Source organism: Tetranychus urticae, chromosome 1 (assembly GCF_039701765.1).
Source record: "Tetranychus urticae isolate SD_2017Ah chromosome 1, NJAU_TeUrti_SD_1.0, whole genome shotgun sequence".
Classification (NCBI taxonomy): Eukaryota; Metazoa; Arthropoda; class Arachnida; order Trombidiformes; family Tetranychidae; genus Tetranychus; species Tetranychus urticae.
In genome coordinates, this window is record NC_142958.1 from 17,873,519 (window position 1) to 17,888,390 (window position 14,872).

The 14,872-nt window shown below is 31.1% G+C and overlaps 1 protein-coding gene and 1 long non-coding RNA gene across 2 annotated transcripts in view; both read left to right on the forward strand.

The window, feature by feature from the left end:
- The window catches only part of LOC107371999 (uncharacterized), a 34,297-nt gene that overhangs the window by 16,235 nt on the left and 3,190 nt on the right, over positions 1-14,872 (forward strand). The window lies entirely within an intron of this gene.
- LOC149094696 (uncharacterized) lies at positions 6,705-8,891 on the forward strand. Its single transcript, XR_016200947.1, has 3 exons — positions 6,705-7,045; positions 7,131-8,124; positions 8,205-8,891. It is a non-coding gene; the product is annotated as an uncharacterized LOC149094696 (long non-coding RNA).

A 14,872-nucleotide genomic window follows, 5' to 3' on the forward strand; every position in this document is an offset into this window, starting at 1 on the left:
GTACAGGAACAAATTTGCATGTTGAAGTTGTGGATTCTTATTAACTTTCAATGGAACAATTTTTTGACTTTTATCAGGAGACAGCGTGTAAACATTTACTGATACCTTATTTCGCCTTTCAAAGCTAAGAATTTTAGATAATGGAGTATGAAGACCAACATCACGAAAGTCATATTGTTGAACGTAAGCTTTATAGCTTGCAGTTCTACCTCTATTTCTTTTCAAAGGATGTAACGCCATGAGAATTGACCATTTGAAGCAATCTTTGTTACAAAGTGGTGAAATCAAACTTTTCTTTTGCATCAATTTAACAGGTAATTTAATAGATGAACAACCACCACTGTGTTCTTTAAGTTTTCCTATCCGAATTTCCAATACTTTTACTGTCTGTAAAACCCAACCACTACCACGTTGTGTGAACTGATCTATTGACAACTCAACCTCCTCCATCCATTCTTTTATCAACTCTTCAAAGTTGATCATGTTGGTCAAACGATGCATTTGTGATATTTTGTAAATGTCCGTTGTGTCTGTATCTCCGTCAGGTTTCTGCTTGATGAACTTTAAAAGGAGACAAGATTGAACTTTTATGGAACCAAGCTTTTCAATTATGTACTCTAATAGAGCTTGAATATTTTTCTTTTCACTTCTCAGCATGCTCTCAATTGAGGACCAATTATTCACTTTGATGTAGATTGCAAGTTTGTTCCCATAAGCAGTTTTGTGTAGCTTAAATGTTGAATGATCAGCAAGCTGAGATAATTGAAATTGTTTGCACTGACTTAGATGGTTTAAAAAGGACAGTTTGTTAAAGACTTTCTTACATTTGGCACAAGTTACTCTTTTACACTTTGTTTTGTGGAGAAGTAAAGTTTTGTGTTTCGCAAACTTCTCTCCACACTTCTTGCATGAAAACATTTCAAGATATGAACTTTAAAATGGTAAGCTTTGACTTTAAATAAGAATTTAGGCTGAAAAGGCGTTTTTGGGAGCGCTCTTTTTATTGTTTTTTAGAGATTAAAAGTGTATAAATAGAAAGAATAAATGACGGTAGATAAAAAAAAACAAAATAAAATAAAGTAATATAAAACCGGTTATATCATGAGTATAGAATAGAGTAATAATAGAGTAAAAAATCAAATTCCAGACGAACCAAAACCACAATCCCCTCTCTCACTACATCCAGGTAAGCTTGGAAACTCAATCAAATCGGGTACCTCTGCTCTTTCGACAATCATTTGAGCAATTTTCATTCCTTTTTTGATTATGATGTGATTATCAGAGAAATTATGCAGGATAACTTTAATTTCTCCAGTATAATCCGGGTCAATCACTCCTCCTTGGACAACAATACCTTTTGAAGCAAGTCCAGAACGTGAAGCAAGTCTGACGTATGTTCCAGCAGGGGGTTGTATCTTGATACCAGTTCTAACGATGACAATCTTTTGCGATGTTAAAACTACATCTTCCCAAGACATCAAATCAAATCCAATTGATCCAGCAGTTGCTCGAGTTGGAGTAGGTACATCTGGATAACACTTACAAAAGTTCAAACTCTCAATCATTTTGAATGATCTTCTCTAAAAGAAATACCGCTTTATATACCAAAAATTGCTCACTCTAGATGGGTGGATACATTCAAAGTAACAGGTTTACACAAACAAGAATATCTACTTTGCAGAATAATATATTATAAAATAAAGATAAAAATAAAATGACGATAAAAATAGAATAAAGATAAAAATAGAATAAAAGGGAGGAATATAAATCAAAAGAATGAGAAATATTCATTCTTCATAAATGACTTGAGACATTGCAGAAGCAATGCCATCAGCAACAGCGTGTGAAATCAATTTATCAATTTCATCTCGAGTAAGGATAATCTTTGCTTCTTTGTAGTCAGTTTTAAGCTCAACAGATAAAGTCCCGTCTGGTAAAACCAATCCAATGATTCGTCGTCCATTGTAGTGTGAAAAATCAAACCGTTTTTCAATGTTAACGAGAACCATCTCCAACTTTTGTTTAAACTTTTCATACTCGGCATACTTCAGGAACAGACCTGCATGTGTTGGAATGAATATTTTGTTTCCCTTCCATTGACCCTCTTTCCTTCGACGTATGTCTACAAACATGTTACCTTGTTGAGTTTTTGACTTTTGAACTGTAATCCATAGTTGTGGACAAACTTCTACACTGAGTAATTGTTCAAAACCATCGGTAAACTTTTTACGTTGAAAACTCTTCTTGTTTACAGTTGATGAAGTTGAAGAGTTGCTACCATTTGAGTCCATAATGTTTTAAGTCGATGACAAAAAGTTGAATGATGTGAATTGCAAAAACATTATGCTTTTATACTCTTTTCAAAATGCTTTTCTTAGCTCCCTCGCTTTGGACACTCCCTCTTCTAAGCTATTTTTATCTAATGACATATTTTAAATGAGGACACGGAATGAGAACACAGAATTAGATTATGAAATGAGGACAGAAAACAGGTTTCATGTATCATTAACCCAATTCTTTGGTTTCAACTTCAGGGATAAGATATGTTATGAGAAGTAAAGGTTCAAATTTATCTAAAGATAGTGCATAGTCAATCAATTGTTGTCTCAAATTATTAATTGACTCATACTTGTGAGCGTTATCATCTAAACATATACCAAAAAAATCAAGAGCATAGGCGAGCTCAATTTTTTCAGTGATATTTAGATGATCATGGTGTAGGATGGATGAACAGAAAAAGGTTAATATTGAATCACAATATTGTTCATCTATGGAAACTAAAAGAAAGAGAAAATAGTTAGTAAATGTTATATAAACTGTAGCAATAGACTTACCTTTCAAGATGAAATTATTATCATCAAGTCGTTTAACTGGTCCAATAAGAGATCCCTTTAAGCTCTTTGTAAACTTGTTGTTGGTGAAAAGCAGGTCAAGTCGTTCCAAGAAACTTGGTTTAAGTATTCTATATTTGTTTTTATTCAACCATAGTCTAACCTCAGTTCCTTTAAATTTTTTTTCAGAAAAAACTTTCATTTCTATCATGTTTCCAATAGATGTTATTTCTGTTATGTCAAAAATAATTTAAAGTTTTTCATTTTATAAGCGAAAAATGAGATTGCAAAATGAAAGGAGTGTCTATTTAAAAATAGCTTTAATGCTTGCAGGTTTAAAAGTGATATTAAAAGAAATGAGTTCACCAGTAAATAGAACACCAAATAATTAATGGATTCGAATAGAATCAACAATACAAAGATATAATTCAAGCAAAAACATGCGCAAATACTTGTAGTCTTCCAAGATTATAAATTGAGTTTCACGAAACTCCGCAACAGTTTCATTAATTTTACATATAATACCTCTCCTTTTTTTCATTAAATAATCTGATCCTTTAATTTTATTCAAAGCCTGCGTAAATTGGTGCAGCGATCGCCCATAAAGATACTCCCTAGCATCGAAAAAATCCATCAACAGTTTCAAACGAGGTTTGATTGGACCAGGTTTGAGCATTGGTATTCTGAAGTGAAAGGAGATTGAATGTAAGTATAAATACTCAATCAGAAAGCTATAGATGGACTTACTTTGGCTTTCTACTTCTCAAATTATACTTTGTCATCTCGATCTGAAATTAAAGAAAAATATTTAATATTGTGTTTAAAAGTATTTTGTATAATCATCTACCTAAGGAGAGATGCAAACTAATCTAATAATGATAGCAGTACGACACAGAGGGCAGTCATCCTGATTTTGGTCTAGCAATCTATCATCACATCCCTCACATGTTATCAAATGTTTGCATGGTAAATATAAAATTCTCCTTGGTTCCACCAAACAAATGATACAATATTCTCGATCAATTCTATATCGTTCCAATGTTAAAAAAGGACATCCAGGATAAAAAAATCTATGAATGGCGGACGGATGGCGTGGGTTGTTACCACGAAAGGCCAAGGAGCAGAAAGCACATTGTACAATATTTTGATAACCCAAGTAATAAAATCCAGATTCCACAAACGCGTTTACTTTTTCAATGGGGCAAGTAGAATTTTTGAAAGAATAATATCTATTTTCCCTTATTTGGAAAAGTTGGTAAACTTTCATCGGATTTAAAATGTAAGAAGATGATGTTAAACTTTTTTCAATCGTGTTGAAACTCTTCTTCACAAGTTTCACCATTTTTATCAAGTTCTCTTGATACCCGAACTCCATTTTTTTAGGCACACAAAAATAGGAAAACCTGGAATTTCCATCTTGCCATAATTTCAAGCCTAGTTCCTCCCTTTTGCAATAGGCACAATCAGGTGAAAAGGTTTTGTGCAAATTTGTTATCTTAAAATTCGCAAGTGTTGTTGGTATATGTATACCACATGAGAAACATACAAAGTTTCTTTTGTTACTGGAAAGATAAAAACCATCATAAGCAGCCGTACACTTTTGTTCTAACGTATATGGAGATCCGTCAAAAGAGTTGAATCTATGGTCTATCAATTTCATTCTCAAAAATTTTTTCAATGATTCAATGGCTTCAGGATCCGTCCAGTTTTCAATTGATGGATTGACTTTCATTGTTATCTATTTTTTAAATAGATAAATTTTATTATTAATTCGTGAAAATTTCAGTCATTACAGAATATCTTATTTCAACATCTTCTTTGATTTTTTTGTAAAGACTAGAATGTTCTTTACATTTTGACATAAAATATCGTTTAAATTTACAATAAATTAACCAATCTCTAACTTGGCTCACTCTTGGACAAGCATTATCTGAATTTCGAATACATAACCTCTTTGTTTGGAAACGAGGAACTTTTGTTTGGTGCAAAATCTTTTTCCTGTCAATGTCTTTTAGCTTTCTACCACCATTACATGATTTACAGTATAATGTTTTATAATCTACTTTTTTATGTAATTTTTTCAGGCATTTCACATATTTTGAAGCTTTACATGGATTATCAGTATTTTCAGTTGAACATGCATCATTTTCAGGAATTTTCAGAATTGAACAATCAACTTTATCTTTTTCAATCCAAAAAGATTCATCTTTTGATGGGACACGACCCGATCTTCTATTTGGTTTTGAGCTTAAGGATATTATCTTCATCTGTAAATTTATCAAATTATAAAATAGATTTGTAACTATTGTGTAAATTATAATGAAATCATTTAATTATTAAGATAATGTAAAATGTCATACAAAGTTTCTTGAGGAACTCGATTCATTACATCAAAAAATAATCTTCTCGATAGATGAATTATTAAGGGATTCAAATCTATCGTCACAACACATGCAAGTACAGAATGTACTTCAAGAGGAGGGGTTAAGGATAATAAAGACAGAAAATCGAAAATGGAAACAGGTATATCAGCCAAGTTCATTGGCTCTTCCTCTAAATCATCCAATTGAATGTCTTCTAAATCATCTAATTGAATGGTTTCTGAGTCTGCGCAAGGTAAGGGATTAGTTTCTTGCGCACTCGCATCCATCTCAACCCTCTCAACATGATTAAATTGTGAAAAATTATCCATTAATCCACTATCATCAGTAGACAGATCAATCATATCATTGCTAAAATTATCGATAAATGAATGAGCAGCAGCAGAAAGATCAATCGGATCATCGGAAAAATTATCTATCAATGTATTTTCAGCTGTAGAAAGATCGAGTAAGTCTGCCGAAGTGTCTTCCATGGGAAAATCCTCATTGTTTTCAATTGCAAGAGGATGGTCAGGAAATAAAAAGAGTAATGTCTCTCTTGACATTGACAAGCTTTCACCCTCTTGCTCTTCAATTTTAATAAATCTTAAGGATGTAGGGCTAGATCCAGGGCTAACTCGATACATATTCTAGATAATGAAGAGAGATGAATAAAAAAGAATAAATTTAAGACACTACATTTACATTTCAATGTCTTTTATCAATACAAAATTAATTCAAATAAATGAGTTTGCTTGAAATTAGTTTGTAAAATGAGTTCGTTCTAGAAATCTGCTCGCATAACTTGGTTTAAACACGTCAAAGAAGAAGTCTAATGCTAAAGGATGGTTGCAAAAATAAACCAAATGATAACTTGAAGAAAATTAAGATATCTAGGAAATGATGAGTTGATTGAGTTTAACCCGAAACTCAAAATTTTCTTCTTATTTTCTTCAAGTATTCATGAAAGTCAATTATTAGTTAACAACAACCAAAAAGCAACATCCGAAAATGGTTTATTGCTGATCTAATAGGAATAATTCGCAAGATAGAACCTAACTAATTTATAAATATCCACATGCAAAAAATCATATGTATATATATATTTACATAGTTCATGAATTCTATCCTTTATCAATTTATAGTCGAAAAGTCAAGTCAAGTCAAATCATGGGTATGAAGGGAAACGATTACACATTAACGTCATAAAGCAACAACAAGTTCAACTACGAAATCTAGATCTAAATTAATGTAAAGCCAAAACAAAATGTGAGTGGTTAATTTATAATATAGTACACTCTCCGCTGTCACACTCTTTCAATATACAATATTAACCATAATGTGTACAAAAGTGTATAACATGTGGTCCTCTTATTGCTCTGCATGGTAATCTTGTCAAATTGTCTCGAGAAAAGTCATTGAAAAGGTGTTTTTTGCAATCTTTCCTTTTCTTTTAAATTAATTTTTTCTCTTGAAACAAACGCAATTAACACATGATAAACAAATTAAAACAAAAAAAAAAACAAAATCGCTTTGCTTCAAGCATTGCTGCCTATTGTACATACAACTTTACATATAACCAAACCAATATACATATAAATATATTAACTAAATTAGTTATTACTGTTTACAACCAAACAAACAAAGAGAATGACTAAAGAAGAACCTAAATTTATTGTTTGTTACCAATGAATATAAATTAACCTTTAAAAAATCAAACAAGTCGATAACATCAAATTTACTTGTAATACCTTTGTACACCTTGAACAACCTACATTTAACTGTAATCATCATCATCATCACTGATTATCCTGAAACAATAGTGATATCTTGAACCGTAAACAAAATATTATTGTAAGTAAAACTCGTAATACTGATTGATTCCCTGTAATATTGTAACTAACAAAAAAAATCTTTCTCCCTTCATCTCTATTTATAGTTGAATATTGAGCTTAACCTCATCGTTTTGATACTTTTAAAAGCACCTATTCAATGGAAGTTGCGGGAGCGATCAAGTGTTTAATGGAAACCAATTATGTCAATAGCGACCATCAGCTAAACCTCCCACTGAAGTTATCATCAAAAAAAGGATATATTTATATATATAACTAAACTATGTTTCTGTTTCTCCATCTTGATCTAACAAAACATTATTCTGTCTGAAACTAAACTCATTTTCCCAAGATTCAGAAAATGATGATGATGAACTAGAAGAAAGTTAGAGAAAAAACTAACATCATTTCACCTTAAACTTCTTCTTGTCCTCATAACGAAAAGATGAGCCTAATATCATATTGATTGAAAGCATCAGTTTTAATCTTCAAATGATGAACCAAATACAGAAACAGATTCTATTTTTTCTTCATCATCAACATCAACATCATCTTTTTCCCTTCTCTATTGTTTCACCTCCTTCATGTTTCTTTCCTCGCTTTTTTCGCCTCTTCTTCCTTTTCTATCATCTTTAACTTGAAATCATTTTCTTCACAACAACTGGAAAAAAATGTTTACATCTAACTATAGTTATCCAAATAGTTGGATATATATTCCTATGAGTCTGTGTAATAGATTTATATGGTTACTCTGAGCTCGGACAACCATTATATGTAATCAAATGGTTACCTACTTTAGTCTACCATTACAATTTTCATTCCTTCAAATATATTCCTAACAACGATTCAGTCATGCAGCTTTTTTTCTACTTGCTAAGTTTTTTTTCCTTCTCGTCATCAAACCTAAACCATGATACATTCATGTTGATTTTTCCTCCTTTCCTTTCCTCTTTCTTTCTCTCCTTTTTATCATCATAATCGTCATCATCAGCATCATTCTGCTTCTCCTTTATCCACCTTCATATTCATCACTGGGACATTCCATTACTTTGCATCAATTCATTTTGCCTGATGGTTTGTCATTTTGTAAATAGATTTAGGGTACGTTTAAACTAAATTATATAATGTTCAACATTTATTTCTATTAATATATTTCTTTATTTTCCTCTCTATTCAAACAGGAATAAACGTTTACTTGTATTATTCACCTAAAGTCAACACTGGTAACAATTTACCAGTCAATTACCAGCCAAGAGACTCACAAGATTAATTATGAATAAACTTCAAGATTAGGTGGGAAACAATTAATTCAATTATTGAAGGTGAATATGAGTTTATGGAGCATAAAAAACACTTCAGCATATGATTAGCTTGTAAAGATTTTTTGTGTTCATCCTCATTTCTGATGACATTGTGGAGAAGCGAGTCACAGGCATGGTTAAACCTTGAATTATTATTTGAATTAATTGAAACTGTCAATCAAGAAGAGTCTGTGAATGTTAAAAAACTAAGTAAAACGAAAGAGAAGGAAAAGATTAAATTCAGACAAATGCTGATAATTGTTAACAGTTACGAGAAGAGGTTAATACCATGAGGATATCCTTTAACTGGACTCAGGAAATCAATAAAGAACCACAAGATTAACTTGGACTAATCCTTGATCAACAATTGTTCAACCTTTAAAATGATCAAGTCTGAGCTGTTACAAAGTTTCTAAAAATAGCATTGAAAGAAACAAGTTTAATTGAAAGCAAATGGTCGTTGACAAGACAATGCATCACAAGATTGAAACAATTCAACACAAATTTATCAACAAATTATCTTTACTCATTTTCATTATGAATTTCTTTGCAAGTGCAAAAGTATTTTAAGAAAATGATGTAAATGCACAAATTTAACCTAACCTAACCCAACCTAAGAAAAGTTTAATAAACTTACTTTTTTCAGTTGGTGGTTGATGCTTGGTGGTTGAACGTTGAAGGTTGATGGTTGGCGGCGGTCGGCGGCGATTTTTTGCTGGTTGATTCTGTAACTGGTCGATTGGTGATACTGGTTGTGTTGAACCTTAATTTCCGATGCTGGTGGCTGCTGATGTGTACCAATGATGCTGTAAATAATCCAATGGAACAAAAGTCACAAAAGTCAAAAAATCCAATGGTTCACAAAGTCACAAAAAGTCACACAATGTCACAAAAAAGAAAAAGATTAGAAACAGTTTGTACTTGAAACCTCCTTACCTTTAACTTACCTTTATGGAATCAACAAGTTGGTTTAGCCTGCAAAGATAAGAAAAAGTTAAAACGTTATTAAAGGAATCACAAAGTTTTACACTTACTGTAATATGATCAGAGGAGTTGAAGATCAAAATTTTGAACAAGTTCGGCCGAACGATGAATTAAAACTGAAGCAAATAACGCTCTGATTTCTCTTTCTCTTCATTCGCCCGCCCATCTTTATCTTCATAAAACCAATTTTTCTTGTTATTTTACATTCCACAGTGTACCTTTACACGAATAAACGGCAATTAATTATTAGAATGCAATCAAACTGTCACTTCGTTCTGTATCAAAATTGCAACGATATCCATGATTGATTATAACGATCCACTTTGAGAAGCTTTACAATACTAAAAGAAAATTATGTTTGCCCCAGCGTGACCATCCTCTTTTAATCTTCTCATAGCATTGAAGATGCAAAAAGTAATCAAGGTTGGTCATCTTTTGCAACAATGTTTCAAAAAGCGATTAAAGGAAAGCTTAATCTTCCCTGCAGGGCTTTCCCACAGAATTTGATTAATGTTGATCGTTAAAGTTACTTTAACTTTCTTAGTTACAAAAGTAATTAAAGTTAAGAAGTTTATCCCTCTTGAATAAGTTTTGATTGACGATCGCAGTTAATCTCCTTTTAGCTTGATCCTTGCTAAAGATAATTAAAGTTAAGCACAGTATGCCTTGCAGGTATGCTTTGATTGCAGATTAAAGTTAAAAATAAGTGAATGCGAGGCAATAACCTTATTTAATTGCATTACATCATTAATCATGGAAAATTTAAGGTTAATCACTGTATGCATTACCAAAGGTAAGAATGTATTGTAAAAGGTACAATAATCATTAATATCAATCAAACTTATCTATTATCAAAGGTACGAGTGCATTTAACGAGGTAAGTTAATTATAACGGTATAATTAAGGTCATTTCGATATTTGCATTGTCAAAGGTAAGTATACATTAACAAAGGTATAAAAATTATAAATCAATATCGATTATCGAAAAAGTGTGCTATCTTGTGTATTTCTATTACTACTGTTTAGCGTAAATTGACTTTCACATAATAGTAATAAAAACCATCCTCTTCATCATCACCATCATTATCATTGTTAATTTATTTCTTAATAACTTTCTGTTTCATTCTCTTTCTCCATGAATCTTCTCATCATCTGCATCTTCTTTTCCGCTTTTTTTAATCATCATTTTCCAAATATTTTCCAACAAAATAATCTCAAGAATTTATCCAATCTCTTTTTGTGAGCAACTTTCTTCTTCTCGCCAAAAAAGGCAAAATCAAAGTCCAAGTGATTTACACCGATAACTGACCATTTAACAGTTTCCTTTGATTGTAATAAATCTTGGCACAAATTGATTCAACTCACCAGTTTCACTTAATCATTCATCATTCCATTCCATATAATATATCCATCAGTATGTCAGGTGTTATTCAGTGTTTATTGTTTCATAACTCAGACAAGTTTATTAATTAATCAATGTTTCAATTGTTTATTAAGGTGACAATTAATGTTCATGTAAACATTGTTCAACAGCAGTTTCAGGGAAAGTTAATTAGATTTTTTTTTTCTTCGCCAAAAATTCTTTCAATTTTCATCTTGCAATATTTCTTGAGTTCACCTTTTCAGTGTTAATTGAAGATTAATTCAATTAATAATCAATTTGAATTTCGTCTTAAAAAAGTCCAGCAAATGCTGTAAAGTGTTCACTCCCAGTAACAAGTTGACTTTAATTAACTAATTGATTTATTAATTTTATCCTTTTTCTCTTTTCTTTTTTTCTCATTCTTCTCTGAATCTTTTATGAATCGATATTTTTTATCTCTTCTCTTGCTCCTCATAATTAGTTTATTTGATATTTTTCATAATGTAATGTTAACCGTATCAAATGAACATTTTTATGCTGAAATGCACCGAATTCACTCTGCATTTGGATTGTATTACATATGAGTTTTTACTTGTAAGATAATAACTTGAAATGTTTAAGAAACTAGACTTGAAAAAACTAGAATCTTGTTACAGAAAAATGATAATCTTTTTTTTCCTTCGCCTTTTCCATCTTCTTTCAAATCATCTTTTCAATAAAAATATTTTCAGAGGGATCAAAATTCAATTGCAATCGGAATGAATATGTTATGATTAGACATTCTCAATTGTACAGTTTAATCAAGTTAATAGTTAACTGTAAATTGAAACTCGCCTAATGCATTGATTCCAGATTATTCAAACTGATAAGTTTGGTCTCTTTAAAAATGATACAGTCGAGACAGAACAGATTGTAGTTTGCAATTGAAACAATTTTCATGATTATGTCCATTCACTGAACTTCATCTTTCGATATTATTTTGCAATCGATTGCAACAAAAGTAAGCTTATCTTGTCCATTCATTAGTGTTGTACTTTGACTAGCCTTGCCTTAGACTTTGCCTTTTGACTGGTCTTGACCAATAGAATAATAATTATTTATTTGATAATTCTAGCTGATTAAGGTTCTCACTACTTGTAACAAAGGCATATGGACTCATCTAGTCAGCCTTCATCTTGTCACAAGTCAAGTGATCTGTGCCAACTAATATTGTGTCCATTGACTGTCTTATCATCATTTGTCAATCAGTCAATTGGAGTTGTTTGTACTTCCTCATTTAAGCATCGATTGTAATTTGCTTTCATAGACAATAATTGCTCAGTGATTTTCTCAATGAAAAATGTTAATCATTTTACATGATTGCTCTTTCTATGATAGTTAATGTCTTGTGTGTCATTTTTTGGCTCAAAATTGAATCTGTTGTTACATTTAAAAGACAATATTTTTTCCTCTTATTCTTACAAGAAAAATAAAGTTTTACTTGTGTTTTTTGTTTGTTTGTCAAATTGAGCAGCATTTTGAATTTTATCTTCAAGAAAAGTACACATAAAGAGGGAGTGAAGGTAAACATATCACTTCTCTCTTGCAGATTATGTTTCGATATGTTCTTTCAATGCTCACAAACTCATATTTCTCATGTATTCATCTTTTATTTTACCTCACTATTTCAATTCCCACTTTACAAGTAAAAAAACAAAGACTTTTAAGTCGATGATATCGTTGATAATAATTTTACAGCTTAGTCTTCACCAATTGAGCACATTTTGCTCATCATCTTTTATAACGATGAAAATCAGTTTTACAATATTTTGCTTCAACAAAAAACATTTTCAACCTTTTTTGTTTTCACAAAATTTCCTTCCTTTATAACAAAACAATGTTATCGTCTAATATTATTTTATGTTCATTCCTGTTATATAAATCAAAAACAGCTCTTTGACTCAACACTTAAACAACAAAATTTCATATCAAAACTTGACTTTTGGCAAACAACAAATTGTTGAAATGTTTTTCGCTCCAATTTACTGCAAGGTTAATATGTAACACATTCACAGAAGATTCGTTTTCATTGTTACAAGGCCAAGGTTACTCAGTTATTTTACCTCTATTCAAAGGTCATTTTCTTGAATCACACTTATGATCTAAAGGCTCTTGCTCAAGTCGAGGACAGTCTCGATCAAAAGCAATACAATCTTTTCTGAGAGCACGCTGATGAAACTGGACTGGCAATTTTGAGTTTCCACCAAAACTGAAATTCAAGATTATGTGTGAACCTTGATGAAAAAAGTTTTGCATAAAATTGAGAGATTTTCTTTGGATCATTCCACATTGAAATTACAAGCTTGCAGAAGTTTTGTTGATATTTAAACCGATAAAATGTCTGAGAAGAAAAAAGCTGTCGACTTCATCTTTTGTTTGTCAAACCAGATGCACTGTCAACTCAACTGAGCCTTTCCTCCTTTCAGTTTTCAACCAATTATCTTCACAATTTGGTCCAACATGCGATTATTAATTATCATCAGGCAACATGGTAGACACTTTTTTACTCTGCCAAAATGGATAAGTTATATTGCCCTTGAGGAAGATACTTTTGATTCTTGATCATAATCATCACCATCATGATCGTCATTTCTCTTTCGTTGTAACCGAACAAGAAAACCCATTGAAGGTAACATCAATCATGAAAAAAAGTAAACTAATGGGTACACCAATCAAAATTAATTGTCAACCCTGTTTCTCAAGTGAATTAATACTTGTGTACACTTACATCAATGTTATATGATTACTATTGGAAATGAGAGGAAAAGAGGAGAAGAAGATGAAAGAAGAAGAAAAAATGATGCCAAAATGGGTGTTGATGATGATAGTTAAGATCATTTATTTATTGCAAAAAAACACAAGTCAAAGCATAAAAAGTAGCAATAATATGAAAGGGAAATGCTTGAAGAGCGAAAAAAGACTTTTCACTTTTTCCTTTTTATCCTTCATCTTTTCACTTTATACTCTTAAAGTTGATCATGAAGATACTGATAATGACACTATTTTCATCTGACTGTACATATGAAACAAATTGCTCTGGTAAAAGTGAATTGATTGTAATTTTTGTTTTCTCAACTTAATCTCACTTCAACTTTTCTTGCCTCAACTCTGATTGTTTCAAAGTAACTTTGGTAATTGTCTTTATCTTCCTCCCAACATTCACTTGGCACATTCATTGACACTCACATTTCTCACTCCCAGGACAAATTATTCACTCCCAGTTATTCAATTCCTTTTCCCTTTACATTCGATTCTTGGCCATTTATACTTATTCTTTTCGTTAGTTTTCTTTTGATTTGCTCTTTACTTGAAAATTGATATAAATTTTTCTTCTAATTTAATCAATTATTTTTTGATTTATCTTTATACTTTAAACATTTTCAATTCTTGAGAATAAATTTATTCCAAAAGTTTTTTCGCTTTAAAAGTCAACTTTCAATTGGATATCAAATTTCATGAATCAACTTTAGATTTAGTTTAATGCTTTTGTGTAGAAATTCACGTTTAAAATCACATTTAAATTGCATCTTTTGTTTCGCCAAGTTTTCAATGTCAAAATGAAATATATTTTCATGGAAATTTTGCTCCATTTAGTTGGTCAAATTGTTCATATTTAAAACTTGTAACTTCATTTTCTGCTTTCTTTTATTGTAACAGTGTAAAGTCAAATATCATTGAGAATTGTAAAGTATAATGTCAGGATGGAATCGAGTGGAAAAAAAGTTTGGATGAAATGTTTAAATCGAGAATGAATAATCTTGTTACAAGTCTATTATTGTGTAACAATAGCATCTTGAATCGTTTAAAGTTTCTTCAGGTAAAATGATTGTCAATTTCCGGAAAAGGATGAAACTGTCTTCCGTGTAACCGGATTGTTTCGTCTGTAAATAAGATTTCGAGACAAATGGAAACGGAAATGCGATTCAATGAACCATCAAAATATACATTATAACTGTTGATAGAAAAAAAATATGAGCAATTTTTAGTTCTTTACTTGTGGAAGCTGATTGCAAGTAGAAAATGAATGTAAATGAAATGACCCTTAATTCAAAATTATTTGAATTAAGGGTCAATTCATTTGGGCTGAATTGAACTTACATTTCAAGTGTGACTGAAAATGACTCTGCAAGAGTTTCATCTTGCATATTATATTTGGTATAAA